Source organism: Rhipicephalus sanguineus, chromosome 6 (genome assembly GCF_013339695.2).
Source record: "Rhipicephalus sanguineus isolate Rsan-2018 chromosome 6, BIME_Rsan_1.4, whole genome shotgun sequence".
Classification (NCBI taxonomy): domain Eukaryota; kingdom Metazoa; phylum Arthropoda; class Arachnida; order Ixodida; family Ixodidae; genus Rhipicephalus; species Rhipicephalus sanguineus.
In genome coordinates, this window is record NC_051181.1 from 165,131,709 (window position 1) to 165,149,582 (window position 17,874).

The window sequence follows — 17,874 nt, forward strand, 5'->3', positions numbered from 1 at the left end:
GTTTCAAGGACAGCGTTGAAACTTGAACAAAACTATAAAATTGACGATAAAGGCGAACCATTGATAGTGCCAAGAATAAGTTTCGTGCATGGCATTGTCGGCTGATGACCGCTTATATAGTTCTATCCAAGCGTGCATTATCCGCAGATTAAGCCCGCAAGTAATAATACTGAAAGCGGGACATTCGGGAAGATATGCGGAATAACAAGGGGAACAAAGAGCGCAGTTTACTGACATATCATTTGCTCGAAAAGTTCACAGCAAAAGGTGCCGTGTAACTGAGCAGCCAAAACAGTGAACCTACTGAACGAAGGACAGGTACAGAGTGTGTTCATCAGTTCTTCGTTTGTGGTACAGCATGAACGATAGAGTTCTTGTGGTCTTTCGCTGAACTGTCTTTTCTGCCGGTGAAACGCACAAACTTGATATTTTAATATCCCCCGTCAGAACGGCAGGCGATGTGGAATATGAATGGGCACGCAGCCTTTTGACTCGACGTAGAATTGAACGGCCTAACCAAGTGGGAATTAGTGATCGTCGTTTTCATGACATAGCAGCATAATGATCAGGGATAAAAACCTCTTCGCGCGGGAGGACAAAAGAGAACGAGTGACCGATTGCGAAAGAGAGACGCACGTCGCTACTCTGCTGCCGCTAAGTCCGGCGTCGAGGCGAGCTTTTTGTAGCTTCTTCTGTGGTCTTTACGAACGTGTCGAGCCTGCCGAACGGCGTGTTACACTGGGCGCAGGGCAAACTCGCATCGGAGCTCGTAGACTCGAGCACGCTGCATCGACATCGTGTCCGCCGTCTTTCCCATCAGCCGGCAAACCAGTTCATTCCCGGAGTTCCTGTACTCCAAGGCCGCGGAGGACTCGGCTCGTACCGCGACTCAACGGGACGCGCGCGCCAGTGCGTGCGAGTGGGGTATCGAGATCACGAACATCTTGTAACCGGGCCGCTTAGCTGGTCTGTCCGTTGGCCACTTTCCAAAAGGTCTCCTCTTCACTTGGCCCTTTCACTCCGTGTACTGTGCTTGTAGTGACCATCATGTCGACGCCAGTTCGCGATTATTCATCGCGCTGCGGAGCATGACATCTTCATTTTTGTTGAATGTGCGCTGACGAGGAGAGGGGGGGGGGGGGGGGAGTAATGCAAGTTAAGGTTCTTGTGAAAGTTGATCGAGCATTTTCACCGATTCTCCGAAGCGAGGCGTGGATTAAATACAAGGGTTCTGATCAGAACGAGGAACATATTGTCCGAGTTGTTTCCGTACAATAACAAGTGTCGCACATGGTGCTCCCATTGGCACTGTACTTTGAAAGCTTGACAAATTCTTGTTGGAAGGGCTCAACCAGAGCGTATGACACTTGTTATGTATTGTTGAAAAATGAGTGCGTATTCTTATTTATATAATATTTTATTTCGTAGTCGGGATCCCACCCAAAATAGGTCTTAAACTATTCTTCGGTGGTTATGGCGCTCGACTGCTGACCCGAAGGTGCGGGATCGAATCCCGGCCGCGGCGGCTGCATTTTCGATGGAAGCGAAAATGTTTGAGGCCCGTGTACTTGATTTAGGTGCACTTTAAAGAACCCCAGGTGGTCGAAATTTCCGGAGCCCTCCACTACGGCGTCTCTCATAATCATATCGTGGTTTTGAGACGTTAAACCCCAGATATTATTATTATTATTATTATTATTATTATTATTATTATTATTATTATTATTATTATTATTATTATTATTATTATTATTATTATTATTATTATTATTATAAGGGCAAACGTACGTTCTTACATGAAAATGACCTGACAGTAATGCCAGCGAAATTTTATAAGGATATCGAAGAGTTCGAGTGCAAGATATCATGTCTGATGAGTTCACAGCTGTAAACAAGAATAGCTCGTATTTTGTTTCTTTTTTCTATTGCGATAGCTACTTTATGGACGGTAGCATGCCGAACGAACGCCAACGGAACGCGATCGTGCAAATGCTCTGGCTTCGCATCGCCTCATGGTCCCCTTTAGCGGGAGATGGTGTAATTTTTTTTAGTGAATGTGCCTTTGTACACTCTTGCCGGACTTTTACTAAGCTTTTTGAGTTGACTGCCTTTAAGCGCTTATCCCTTCTTGTGAAGCTTCATCCCCTCACAGGCTTCAGGAGCAAATGTGGAGGGGGGGAGCCGAAGACGTGAGGAGTGACAATGGGCTGGAGGAATGCACCTATGTTGTGTTGGGGCTTCAAAGCATTGGAACTCGACTAGTGACTACAGGAATGTACCTCACCTGGACGATCTTTGTATATCAGCGTAGTTTTTGTTTTCTTTCTTTTTTTCTTTTTTCAGGAAACACGTCTGTTTCGTAGGCAAAAGTATGTGCACGTGCGGTGTTGACGACTTTTTATTATTTTTTTTTCTCTTCTTTTTTTTCAAGAAACACGTGTTATTCTTATGTCAGTCAAAGTATGTGCACAAGCGTATTCGCGACTCTTTTTCGTCAGGTTTCTTACTTCTCTCTCTCCTCGCTTTTTTTTCTGTATGTACTTTTTCTTAACCTTTTTCTCTCTCTCTCGGCTCGGAGAACGATGATATAAAAGCGCATCGAAGCCTGGTAAATTTCATCCTGATGAAGATCGGTCTCCGATCGAAACGTCGACAAATAAACAGTTTTTTAGAAGCGTATACCTTTTTCCTATATATATATATATATATATATATATATATATATATATATATAATATATATATATATATATATATATATGTGGGCATATATATATGTGTGTGCCCACATATATATATATATATATATATATATATATATATATATATATATATATATATATATATATATATATACATATATATATATATGGTTCAGGAATGTGGTTCAGGAAAGATATTTTTCAAATGTTCACTTTGGGTAAGGATGTTGTGGTGGCGTTTTGTTGAAAAATATCTTTCCTGAACCACCTCGCGTGGTTTACCGGCGGTCAAAGAATCTCCGCGACATGTTAACATCGTCGAAATTAAATGTACCCACAATATCTGGTTGTGCACCTTGCAACAAACCACGTTGCAAGTTGTGTCTACATATGCAAACCACCCAGGAAGTCATTAGTACGTCTTCAAACTTCACCCTTAAGGTTCGCGGCTCCTTTGATTGCGATAGCTCTAACGTCATATACATGCTCGAGTGCGCCGTCTGCCAAAAACAGTATATTGGCCAAACTGAAACGCCGTTCCAAGTACGCTTCGACAACCATAGATCTCATACTAATACGCTACCCAACGTGCCGCTTTCTAAACATATCCGCTTACCAGGGCATTCTTTGACAAAATCAGGGCCACTATACTTGAATCAGGCTTTCATTCTCATCATGATCGTAAAATCCGCGAGTCTTACTTAATCTATAAATTCAACACCGTTTCATCAGGTCTAAACGAAAGTACAGGCACACTTTCTAGCGTGCCCACGAAGCATCATCAGCCTTAACTGGGACAATCCATGAAAGTTCAGCTTTGCGCTTGAACCTACAGCCCGTTACGTCATCGATTAAGCTTGCTGAATACTGTCTGTCATGCCGCTTTGATTGTGTCCATTTATGTATCCATGTTTTATAGTTAGTTGCGCTGATTAATCACCCCTCCTGTTACCATAGGTATGGATGCAAGACTGTATTTCACCGCGCACGCGCCAATAAAAAGAGTAGACTACTCATCTATTTGCCTCGCAATAACTGAACGTACAATCTCGCTGCACTGTCCGCGGCACATTGATATTGCCATGTTAGCATTGTAATTGTCGATATCGCGTTCGTACATAGTAATGCTGTGTGCGCGAAGAAGTGATTTTTGTACTTTTTTTTCTTCTTTTTTTCTTCTTTTTTCCGCATGTGATCTAACTGTATACCGTCATGAGCACTGCACGCAGTGAATTGTGTAATCGCTGATTTACGTCGCCATGCTATGCTATCTCATGTATATAGTATTTATAAGGAGACTCGTTGACATGTACTTGTTACTTTGACAAAGGCTGGTCCACCAGCCGAAACGTCAGTAAACATACCGCAAAAACCAACGTGCGTCGTACTCTCTCTTGTTCCTTATTCTACCGGGGCCAACGTGACTTCCTTGCTGCAACTATATATATATATATATATATATATATATATATATATATATATATATATATATATAAGGAATGAAGAAAAAGAAAGAGACTACGGCTTTCGTTGGTTTGGCACTGTGTATTTTCATTAACGTTTCGTCTGGTGGACCAGACTTTGTCAAAGTAACAAGTACATCGTGGTGGGTTTCCTTATAAACACGCTTAAGTTAAATAGTTTCAAGGAACTTATCGATAGCAAGAATGACATCATAAGATAGCGGTCACACGTGCGACCGCTATCACACGTACGACCGACATGTGCTTTCACCGCAAAGCTTGCGTTGAAGATATAGGCCGCACGAAGGTCACTTCGCTCGCCGCAGTGGCCGCGTTTGCGAAAGGCGTGAGCTGCTAGCTAGAAGAGTAAAATTAGGGACTAGTTGATTGTGCGTAGTCGACACTATCAGTGCGCTGCTCAAACACAAAGAAGTAACAACTGTGACAGTTGTTAGTACGCGCTCGTCCTGTGTGTACCTGTCCGTTATTTTCGTACGTCCTTCGTGTTTGAGCACTGCAGGTGTCGAGCTGTGACAGTTGTTAGCGCTTGTCCTGTTTGTCTTCTTTTCGTGCGTCCTTTGTGCTTGACCAGCGCGCTGCAAGTTTCGAGTTGCTTGGCATTCTTCGAGTGACATTTCAATTTGTTGCTATCGCATTAATTGCTTCGCCTTTGCGGCGAAACTGTAACTTTTCCTTCCTTAATTCGAACGATCTGCCGTAATCCATAACGAACGATCTGCCGTAATCCATAACGGAAAAGCGAGAAGCACTGGGCTCGGCAGTACATGGTCTGATGTCATTGATAAGCTTATCTAGAAAAGTGCAGTGATGTGCGCTTCGAATTATATCGAGTGATGCGCGTTGTTCCTTGAGCAAGTTATGCGGTTGATTGGCCAAGAAAAGTTGATTCGTAAATACTGTGGGACACTCCCAATTACGTAACATTATCACTGTGTGGAATTCAATATTCCTGTTAAAGCGAGAAACTTTATCGAATAAAAGAGCTCACTGTAGGTTTTGGCTATGCATATGTTTACGTATTCTTGAGCGAAAGCTCCACTACGCATGTCCCAAGGCCATTCATCGCGTCGCAATGACCATGAGCCGCCGGAGCGCAAATGGCGTCACGCCACGTGATTCGCTGCGGAGAGGCGCCCCAGCTGCGCTGGCTCGGAGCCTCGCTACTTCGGTACCACTTCACTATACTCGCGGACAACATTTAACGCGATAGCGTTAAAGAGCTCATTTCGCAGAAATTTTGGTGTCGATGGCGGCGGTGGCGTTTTTGGCTGTGAGCGAAAACGCAGCGTTGTCCGTGAACAAAAATTCGAAGAGATGCAAATAAAGATAAGAGCCGGAGTGCGCCCGCACTTTGGCTTCACTCACAGCCGCTTCGCGTTGAGAGCAAAGCACGTAGAAGGGTATACGAGCCGTATGCTAATGCCTGCCGAGATAGCGCGAGCGCCAGTAATCGCGACCACGCCCTTAAAATCGATGTTCACGATTGCTGCTCGGTCCGATCACGCTATCGCGTTCTTCTCTTAAAAGCGAAACTCAAGCGTCCTCCAAGTTTTCCTTGGCAATGAAAGGAAGGTTACAGAGCCAAACTACACGTGTGCTATCGCTGAAGAATATAGTGCTTACGAGAACGGATAACTGGGCTAGTTTGTGGGAACTCATGTTAAGGCAGGTAGCGCAAAGAGACACGGACACAAGCGAAGAATAAGTGCACAGGACAAGCGCCAACTTCAAACTAAAGTTTGAAGTTGGCGCTTGTCCTGTGCACTTATTCTTCGCTTGTGTCCGTGTCTCTTTGCGCTACCTGCCTTAACAAGAATATAGTCTCACAATAGCGTCTGTGTTTTCTGCGTGAGAATTATAAAAGGCAATATTGCTTTATTTTTCACAGGACGCTGTTTGAAAAGAGGCGCAGCACACGCCAAGGAGATATTTATATTTGTTTTACGTTATGCAGTGTCATTTCGTGTTTCTGCACGTGTAAAAACGTCGCACCTTTTTACGTTCACCTCACAGTCAAAATGGCGCCTTCGTCTTCAGGTGAGCGCTAGTCACCCTTCAGCTTTCCCGGCCACTCGCCGAAGGAGTTTGTGATGAATTTCACTAACAAACGGCTGTCTAAGCAGACGAAGCAAATGGTATGCATTGTTATTATTCGAGCGCGGCCGCCCGAACAATCGAATGGCCGTCACAGGAGATACGGAAGGTTCAAAACGGAAACTAAGTTCGAAACGTGCGCCGAACCGGACTACTTCGCGGAGGACTACACGTACAGTAGCTCGGTAGCTCCGCCCCAGTAGCCTTTCCTTTATTGCCAAGAAAAGTTGTCGCGCAAGCGACAGGCTGAGTCCAGCCGTCCAGTAAATATAGCTAGACGGCAGGCTGCGAAATCTCAAGCAAATGCAAAGTTGCCTGCTGAGACATCGGACCAAAGACAGGCCAGAATAGCACGTTATAGAGAAGCTTACCAATAAGCGCCGAAGAGTGCCAAGATCGATACTGCACTGCAGCCATCGCCGTCGTTCAGCAACGCGAAAAACAAGGAGCCGTGGATACAAGCAACGACATCCATTACGAACGTCTGACGAACCGCGTCCTTTGGCTGGCACTCTTTGTGAAATCAAGCCTTACAGTTAAACCTCAGCCAATTTTCGATTTTAAGAAAGTGATAAGGAATAAAGAAGTAGGAATAAAGATTAAAAGAAAATATCTCAGCAACTTTACGTTTTCAGACGGCATCGTGCTTTTCAGCGATGACGGTGACGAATGGAAAAAAAATATTATCGAAGGCCCAAGACGTTACACATTTAAGTGGGGTTTAAGATGATTATGCAGATAACGCTATGTGATCAGGCGGAAAAACGAGCTTACGCGACAGACAATCGGACCAAGAATCTGTAGATGTATATGTGTACGTTGGCCAAATACTAACAGAGGAGCCTACTCATGTAAAAGAAATTCACGGAAGAATAAGGATGGGCTGGTGCGTATACGGTAGTCATTCTCCACTCATGACGACCGGAATCATACCATGTCACTAAAGTGCAAAGTGTCACTAAAGCACACTGCATTTTGCAAGTTTTAACGTATGGGGCACAAACTTGGGGAATAGCGAAGATACTCGAGAAGACGTTGTACAGTGGTAGCCAATATCATGATTGCCATTAAGATTTAAAAAAAATTGAGGAGCCGTTCCACTGTGTGAACGGGGATGACGAGCGAAGCTCTTTAGCACATGACGCTTAAGTGACATGTAATTTCCAACCATAGCCGATCATACACCCTCCTTGCAACTAAATCCGGAATGTCTGTATAGAAAAATCCCCTTGAATTTAGTCTATGCCACTCGAGCAGCATGTGTCTTCTTGGCGTGATATGCGTCAACTTGTCTGGCTTGCCGCATGCGTTTGACGTTTCGTGCTCGTTTTCAATTGGTGCTTGCCACCCGTGTGTTTCCTCCTTCATTTTTTAGAGGACCAGTGCCCAATTTGTGTGGTACATATGCGCGCTAACGGTTTTTGCAACACACCTAGGCGGAATGACCTATTCATAAACAGCTCCGCCCTGTAAAAATGGACCTAAACAGGTCACGTCACGAGAAGTACAAGTAACAGATGGTCAGTTGGGAAGCGCGGCCGAACATGGCAAAGGTCGAGCGAGAAAATAAAAAAAATTGTACGCATGAGATGGAGTCAACTCACGCACAGCAGGATCATTGGGAGGTACCTTCGTCCTGCAACGAACAAGGCTGGCGACGTTGATGAGAAAAATCATTCGGACTTGTCCACTGTATGGATATCGTGACACGTACAGCGTCATAACTTCCTGTTTCACTCTACTGACAGTGCATAAGTGATGAGAACGTTAAACTCTTCGAGTTAGGACGCCACCCAAAAAACGGTAGGCCGACACTAACGGACATTTGCTGGAGAATATACCTCCAGGTCTTTTGGCCGCAAACGGTCAACATTGTTCGTCCGCTGTCATGTCCGATCACTTTATACAAAGCTGCCGTACACTAATGATTGAAGTCTCTTGTGTTTCTTGGTGCACTATGAACGGGACCCCGTGGGACGCATTTTTGACCGATTATTCTGCAGAATGGAAATTACAAAGCAGATGGTGATTTGCTGAGACACCGCGCAGAAGTCCCGTCGTTCCACGCATACGTTTTACCGGAAGTCGTATAGGAGGCCTCGACGAAGTTCGTAATCCTTGTCCTGTCCTGTGGAAGGGTAGACGCCGTCAGATGATGTCGGGCCTCTTTCCGTTCCCTTGTGGGCCGCCACAATGAAGAAGCCGACATCTGAGAGCGTGAACAGCTGTATCGCATTGAAAGGGCATTTATTTATTTATTTATTTATTTATTTATTTATTTATTTAAGCGAAGCTTGCAGTGAGTGACTTGTGAGGCCGGCGAAGTTCGCTAAAAAGCACAGTTTGCGGCTCAATGAGACGGCCAGAGACGAACAGTGCGAAAAGCAATACCACTCAAAGAACCCCCGCCGAGGACGGAATAATTTTTGTTGGTAACGTTCCGTGAAAATCCTCGAACGACGCGAAGCTGCCAATAACTTGCACCGGTTCACGGCTGGTGCACAAGCAGCTTGTCCGCCATCTTGCCTCGGTCTGTGAGGGGTAAACCGTGCTCGGTGTGCGATAACCACGGTTCGGTTAGGAGATGCGAAGCAGTGCACTTGCTATGGGCGTCTCATTGAAATATTTCGTGTTGGCGGACTGAAAGCGATCTGCAGTACAACGCATAAGTTCAATATCGGGAGTTGCACATTTCAGGAAAATTCCAACTTCGAGAAAATTGACTTCCAAGCCCTCGTTTACGTGATCGCGTGATGGTCCTCTCGTAAGGCCATTCTAGAAACTGACGAAAGCTGGAAAGAACATGAAAGACGCCATGCCGATTCAGCCCGAAAACAGCGTTCCGGGCACGGCTGCTACCTGTAAATAAATGAATAAATAAATAAATAAATAAATAAATAAATAAATAAATAAATAAATAAATAGAAGCAGGACGTTATGCACGCCCAACCCACGCGTCGCTTGCCCCTATCTCTCCGGTAGTGTAAGGGTTCCTGAATTTTCTATTAATTTTTATTTATCTATACTATCACTGAAAGAGAAGATTTGTTTTTTTTTACACACTTCATCGAGTACCAAGATTTCCTATATAATTTCGTGACGTTTCTACTCGTTAAACTACTCTAATCATAAGTTTTGTAAAAGTTTATAAAACCACTCAATTCTTGGCCAACCCCCACAGTGGGTGTGAGCCTCAGTGAACAGGAACAACTTTGAAGCAAAAAGGGTCTCTTGTGCATTGGCCTTAGACGAAGGCATCATCATCATCATCGGAGCTTTCACATTTTGTTGATGCTGATGAATTGTAGCAGAGCCTTTGTAACGGGTTAACAGCTTTCAGCCGGCCACAATTAACTCGGTGTGACGCCTGGTGCGATTGTACGCTTCTGCCACGCAATATCACATCTCTTAATCCTCTCCCGACATGACGTCTCTGCAGGGTCATTTTCCAAAGCGGTTTCAAACACTGGTATGGCTCTCTGGTATAATACTTGACTGCCACACAAGATACCTAGATTCGATTCCGGCTCGAACCCTGACCTTTGTCTCATTTTTATTTAGGTCACGTTGGTTTTCGTACCGCATGGCGTGTTTTTCTTCTGATGAGGCACTCGATACTTTTTCGCCTTAACAATGAGGTTTATGGACGATCAATAATTCTAAAATGAGTCTTAACGAAGGCATCTCTACCTGCGCTGATGGGTCATTCACATTGCGATTCCGCCAGATGTAAACTGTCTTCCACTTTGATGTATTTTGTGTCGTGGGATATGCAGTCGTTTTGGAACACGCATCTTGCTGAGCTTCTGTATCTGCTGTACCACCACTGGTATGCATTAAAAACAGTAGGACTGCTTAATTTCGTGGCAGAAGCGTCCCTAAGGTATCCATTGGAAAATTCGGCGTAGCTGCGAACGTTTATTCTGTGATTCCTTTAAATCATTACCGATATCCTACTTCAGGTAGGCTCACACGTGTATGCTAGAAATCCCTGAAATTTGAGTACATCCGCGTGGAGTAATAATCATTGTTCATTTCTGACCATACGTGCACTAGTGAGAGTGTGTAGCTTCCGTAAAACCATTGCCCGCAACATGTCTTGAGTATCTGTGCCTTCGAGTTCTCCGCTCCTGAGAGAAAGGGAGTGCTGTGATCGGGAAGTAGGAATAAGTTAGCGGAATGGTGATTACAGTTGAACCTCTTTATAACGAACATTGATATAGCGAAGTATCGGTTATATCAAACTAAGTACGAACTTTGGTTGGCCACGCTTCAATTAGGCAGCATTTACTCTTTTTTAGAACGAAAGCAAAAACGCAAGAGCCGCCGTGTTATCGGCTGTAACGAATGAATGTTTGGTTCGCGTGAGGCTCAAAACTCGAAAGGTAGCGTAAAAAGCGAAATAAACGCTGAAAAACAATTACCAGTGAGCATTAACTTTACTAAAACGGTCGTGATGCCATTTACCAATCGACGTAATCCCTTCTCTTTTCACTATTTTTTTAGACTGCAGCCAACTAAAAGGAGTTTCGCAATACAAATGTTTATCCGCAATGCTATCAGAACAGCTTTCTTGGACTAATCACATTTATTATGTAAACGGTAAAGGTTTAAAAAAAAATCGGTTATTTGCGCCACACCTCACTTAAGACCTCTCTCGATACTAAACTGCTTTTTTCCTTAAGTATGCATCTGTGGTCTGGTTCTCCTTCAAACACTATGAAATAAGCTCGCTCGATAACAATGGACGAAGATCTATCCGTTTCATTTTCCATAGCTTCAGCGCTAAGAATTTTGCGGATTAAGCCAAATAAATACGAACGCAGTCCTGCTTTGTCAAGCTAACTTCACTCTGTTGTAATTTCACCTTCTCATGTCCCGGTCCACTTAGTTCGAAATGCCATTAAGAGACAGGTAAAGATTACGCCGTTTATAGCGGATTTGAAGCCCAAAATAATGTGTTTTTGTATCTAGGATGTTTTCGCGAACCAAACTGCCGATTTGTTGGAACATTTTGTCATGTATTTTGTCATATATTCATGTCGTATTTTTTCGTGTATTTTTTCACTTTTGCATCAGGAACTAGGCGTGACAAATTCGCGTGAATTCACCTCACATATCGGAGCGGTGTTGCTTGAAATAAACCGTTGGTAGTGTTCGCACTCGTCGGCCGTTTAGAAGAGTCGAAGATTGGGTCAGCCGGTGATGCATACTTGGTAAAATAAAGCGCAATAAACGGAGCAAAAAAAAAAAAAAAGTGAGACAGACGGGACGAAGCGCTTATCTGTCGTGTTTCTTCTTTTGTCCACATCAATATTTTCTCGCTGAATATAGCAATGACGATGTTATACCGACTAGCCCAACATAATGTCCTTCTGAAGTAAATTAGTGGAATGGGACGATCCTAATGTTCATCAGACGAGATCGTGCATAGACGCCTTTTGATTCTTGAAACAGCTTTGTCATTCCATCGAGATGTCCAGACTGCATAGCTGTATAGCTGTGCTGAGCTACGGACAGGCGAGCGTCGTCCGCGAGTGACGTAACGGCAGCAGCCTTCTTAGCGGGGGCCAAGGTCGCGAGTCGCGGAGAGGAGGCTGCCGACGCGTTCGTCGCCTATAAAAGCTTAGCGTCCGGCACGAGCGGGTGCACTGCCGTCATTTGAAGCCGGGCTGTTCACTCGTGGACAACTGTGCCACGAGACCAGAGACGAGGAGGAGAACAGACATGGCCAGCGCAGGGCTCCGGCCCGCGCTCCGGCTCGGACTATTGCTGCTGCTCTGCTGCTGCCAGGCGCACGGCGAAGGTAGGGGCTCAACGACTGCCTACGTGTGTGGTGCGATGGTTGTGCACGACTGGGGATCAGTACCATTCCAAGGTGCGCGAACCTCCCGGTGTGACCTGGAAGTGGCAGCTCGTCTCACGACTAACCCGCACGCGTTAATCTGGTTAGATTGGGTGATCACTTTCGTCCCAGGCTGCGAGAGTAAGAACGGTGGACTACCCCACACTTGGAGAGGAGGAGCGATAGGCAGGAAAGATAAAAAAAAAAGACGGGTACAAAAAATCGAGTCAGCTTTTAATTTTGCCATGTTCACTCTGCGCTTTTTCATCTTGCGAACCATATGCAACAATCGCGCGTCATACGTAGCGTATCCAAGTCACTAGCGCTAGCGCTGAAGATAAGCAATAAGCGCCGTCATTTGCGGTAACTTGATTTATGTGTGCTTTATAAGGCGATGCCCATACTTTAATGCCATGCGTTTGTAAATCGGACGTCTTGTATTTAGCGGGACCAACGTTAGTCGTTCTACGGTGGATACTTCGTTGTTGTTTTCACGCAGAAAACAAATGCGGTCGCTGACAGACTAAGCAGTGCGCCTTTGTGTTTACTCGTTGGTCCATTTGGCGAGATTAAGGGATATCTTTCTGCGCCCTATGTCTCTTGGTATGCGGTGTCGCATTACGCCAATTAAAAGAAAACAGATGTTCTACTAACGATATCGTAAAAAAGTGCCATTGCTTTTTAGAATAGACCCACACTGGCTGCGCAGGAGGTCGAGGGTACGATTCCCGGCCACAGTGGCCACGTTTTGATCCCGGAGAAATGCAACAGCAGCTCGTATGCAGCGATAGCGCTGTGGTGATTGCTGCCCGTAGACTGTCATGGCAGTTCACACGTTAAATTTGGGAAACTCTTGTGTCGTGAACGCTGGTTCTTGCATCGCTGTGAGCTGAAAATAACTGCAATCAAACATGCGCTCATATTCGCCTTTTCTTGTGCGCTCTGAGAAAAATTTGCGAAAGCGGCGAAGGCTACAGTACCGTCGGGAAATTCCCGTCACAAAAACATCGCAGTCAGCGGCCGCCAGTCATCGTAATCGCGCATAAGTGTGCAGCGAGAATATCGTTAATTTTCGATGCCGATTTAATCGTTTGGTACGTCGTCTGTGCACAGTTCGTAACGAATGAGCGAAGTATTAACGCAAGCAAGGACATTGGCGTAAGGGCATGCACCTCGCACTTACAGGCTAAAAAGCAAAGCGCAGATCAGGTCCCATTTAAAAAAGAAGAAAGGAAGAAAAGTCGAGCCAGTCTGTACAGCGCACGACGGCAACAATTACGGGAGCAACCTTCTTTGCTGCGTATACTGTAGTACACCGAGAGGGTAGCCTGCCTCGCCCTTTTTTGCTGTGGCCAACAAGATCGCTCGTTACGTATATAGTGGGATGTTGCCGGAACGCGACTGTAATTGCGCGCGTGTGCTCTGTGACCGCGAACAGCTCGAAAGATGGCCGCAGGCGTTCGAGGACAGCCGGTTGCCAGTGAAAATGGAGGGGGTGTCATCTCTGGCCCGTCCTCATAGCGCGCTGCTACAATCGTTGTAGTAAGGAAACTAGTTGGTATGAATACATTTTGGGAATAGCGCAAAAACACACACAGGCTAGAGAGACGATACACGCGCTAACTTTCAATTGACGTTTATTTTCAGAAAGACAACGTATAAACATACATCTGGTCATGCGTCCGAGTGCACACGCCACCCGTCTTATCCCTGTCGGATAAGGAACTAAGTTTGCTGGTTTCAGGATTGTGAGTGGGGAAAGTGAATTTTAGATTTTTTTTTTTTTTTTTTTTTGCTGCTGGCCGGATTCATTGCGCATGACCAGATGCATTTTTATTTGTTGTCTTTCTGGAATAAACGTCAGTTGAAAGCTAGCTCCTGTATCGTCTCTCTAGCCTGTGTCCCTGTTTTTTGCGTTATTCCGCAATCCAGAATCGTTCCCGTTTCACTCGCCGCTAAGGTTGTTGAGCAGGACATGTCCGTCGTGTAGCGGACTTCGATCCATGGATTATTTATCTGTAACGACAGAAGTCCTCTGAATGCGACAGATCCGGTTATCGATGTATTGTGCGCGCGCACTCAGACAGGATTAAGTTCGTGCATCGCGAGCCTGACCAGGTCTTCGTTTCACGGTGCCGTAAAGAGAGCACCGTGCGAAAGATTGCGCATTGATAACGCAGAAACGTGCACGAAAAAAAATGTTGAAATGTCGTCGCGCGCGAAAGTATGCTGCTATGTATACGGATTAATAGACAACCGTTTTCTCGCTATCTCATACGTCGCTCGAACAGCGCGCGGTCAGCGGCGGCTGTTTGAAAGCGGTTGCACATTACGTGCATGTAAATGCTTAAGTGGGCTTTGTCTTTTCACGCGACTTTGCCGGCACTTAATATGTGGTGTTGAAGGGCCGCAATATATTAATCAATGCGCGATGCAAGCGAAATGGCATGGTCTAGAGCCGTTATCGTCATACGTCATTTGCAGTTTCCACTACGACGATCGACATTACCACTAATTTCAATAGTCTGTTCTCAATCCTGAAGCGCAGGTCTTAAACATCTTCGCTGCATTGTGCTTGGTGTCTGCGCAGCTGAGCGACTCAACTATTGGCGGTAGCTTCTATTTGCACCTCCACAGTTCGGGATCACGTGACCCGAGCAGAAACGTCACGTGTGACGTCATTGGTAGAGTGGCACGTCATCGCTGTCGATCCTGGTGGCAGAAGGGATGCTGGAATGAGAACCGGGAAGCAGCATGGCGTAGGTTACCGACCCACCCGGGCCAACCCCTGACAACACTGGCAGAATAGCGATGCCTATGCAACGCCAGGCAGAACCTTGCCTTTCATTTAAATCGTACGGCGGTGGCATTCTGGTCAGGTCTCGTGAGCCCAGACGTTGAGGTGCAAGTAGACTCTCATGCGCATTGGCACGAAAGAGAATGAGTGAATCAAGATGGTAAGTTGAGCGAGCTCCTTTCATTGAAATATCGCGTTACCAGACGAGGCCTAAGAAGCCCCGAGAGTAGGGGCCAAGGAAATACAGGGCAGCACGTGTGCCGATATGTGGAGCCAGACCGCCGCCCGTTTGCCGATGACACTGTCTACGCTAGCGACGCTACTCGCAACGTTCTCGCCACAATGAGCGACGCAATCGGCGGAAGTCTACCGTTCCAGCTAAGCCCCAGAAGAGGCTCGGCGACGCAAGAATACAACAGCGCAGCTGCGTCGAGAGGACGTTGCCGCTCGCGCCGCCGAAGCGGAAAGTCGTGGCATTGCTGTTGAGACATGTGCACGTGCATAGGCGTGCGCACAGGGGGGCAGGGGGGGCGGCCGCCCCCCCTAATCATCTAAGAGGGGGGGGCGCAAAATCCGACCCGTACATTGACCCTTCCAGTCACCTAAGAGGGGGGGGGGCGCAAAATCTTCCCCATACATTGGTTTAGTAGGGTGGGGGGGGGCGCTTCGATGAACCTTTGCCCCCCCCCTAATGGGGAACCCTGCGCACGCCTATGTGCACGCGTCTCTCAAATTATTTGCGGCATACAACGCAAAATTAACACGCATAAAAAGCTGCACTGAAATGTCGCATTGCGTAACGCCATAACCGTCAATGAATTTTTTTTTTTTTTTTACGCGGCTTTTGTAAGCGACAACAAAACTTGCGCAGATATACTGGCCCCTCGTTGCCTCATAAACTACGAACTGAGAGGAAAAATGTTCAACGAGTCGAAAAAGAAGCATGGGCTGGCTCGCATACGACAGACAATCTCAACTAAAACGGAAACAGCAACTGCTGTATTTTGCCACTTCTAACACGTGGGGCAGAAACCTGGAGTATAACGAAGAAACCCGAAAAGCGTGCGATGGAACGGAAGACGATAGACGTAACTCTGAGAAATAATGGATCGGAGAGCGTATATCTGGGCAGGTGAGCGACCACCAAGAGATCGGAGCGACGAAGCTTACAAACCCGGGAGCATAAAAATGGCACAGGTTGGATCACTGGGAGAGGCCTTCGTACAGCAGTGTATGATTATGACGCTGACGGCGATCCTTCACAAATACGTAAAAATATATGTGTGTCACTTTTCTTCTGGAAAATTATCGTTTTCTAAAATGAGTGATGATTGCGATGTACACACTGGTCTTTACGTGCAGACTTGCCGGCAGCAACTAGACCGCGTTAGTTATTGCGTGCCTTAACAAATTTCAGGGCTACCTAAATGTTGAAAGAACGCCAGTTGCAATACCGCCTCGTACTTATCAGCCGTCAAAAATCTCTTGCGAGCGTGCTGTACGGTCACGAGCTGCCCCGCATATTCCGCTTTGCGGTTTTCAGTAAAGTGTTGTAGCAAGTTAGCGCAGCGCGTCTTTTTCACCGTTCTCATATGGTTTTGCGCTTAAAGATTGTTAGTCATGCCATTGAAGCAGGCGCGTGTGTGTTCATCGTACGGCGGTCGCGTTTTTCTCACACGCTTCCATGCCGTGTAGTACAAATCACAGGAGGAGGGAGCGAACGCAGGTAATCGCTCGTCTTACACGCTCGCCGAAATAAAAGTGATCGGTCTAGTCATTGCAGAACCCCCACCGCACGAGGCCTTGTACGGTGCGGCATCTGACTTTTTTTTTTAGTACCTTCCTGCGAATTGCGCTAGCGGCTGCTTAGTCGGGTCGAGTCAGGGAGGTCAGAGGTGGGCATTGATTGAACGTGCACTTCCAGGCCCGACAGGCGGTGTTCCCACGGCGACGAGCGGGTAAAACGAGTGTTTGCTTTGAGGAACCGACACGATGCGCCAATCCGTTCTCTCTCTCTTTTTTTTTCTTTTTTTACCATTTCCTCGTATTTATAAGGAGACAGATGTATCTGACGAAGCGCGTGGATCTGACTGGCGTCGATAGAAAAGTGCGCGCCTTTCAGCTGAAAGGCGAATACTAGTGCACGACTGCAGTGCGTGAGCGCACAGCGTTGCCTTGCTCTGTGAACGGCGCCCTTGCCTCAACCAGGGCGTGCGACGCCTTTGGAAAACACGAGTGCGAGGAGGCTTCAACGGTCACTTTTACGGTAACTGGGACGAAAAAGCGAGAACTTGCAAAACGTTGTCCTTCGCCTAGTAGTACTCTTAAATATTTCCGATATTTCCGCGTTTCTTTTTTCTTTCTACAAGAAGAATGTTTTAATGTCTTGGTTTATTCTGCGACAACTCGACTATGTGTTGGCTTATGTACAGCAGCTGCAATAACGGTTTGATTTTCATATAGGAGGAAAACAGAAGTCGGGCAAAGACTCAGCGTTCTCTTTCTGCAGAAACATTCACTCGTGAGTATACGTATACACGATGCCGGAAATAACGCCACAACACGCACGGGGTTGTACAGCACACCCGCTGACACGTCGCACAAGCATCGCCACCGAGTTTTTAAGTGCGGAGCACTTTAGGGGCCCGGGCTGTCGTCGCTTGGCGTAACGCAGGCACAACCACGTATAAAAATAGAAAAAAAAGATCAAGCAAGCGAGAAACAGAAAGAGAGGAGGAAAGAAAGAGAAAACCGAAGAGAAATAAACCAGGCCGCCCAACTCCGCACTTCCTCCAGGCTTGGCACCACTAGTGGCGGCCTTAATTTTCTTTTTAAGCGCGCGCTTCGTGTTTCACTCTATTCGTGCGAATTATTACTGATACCATTTGATTGATTGATTTATTGCTTGATTGATTGATTGATTGATTGATTGATTGATTGATTGATTGATTGA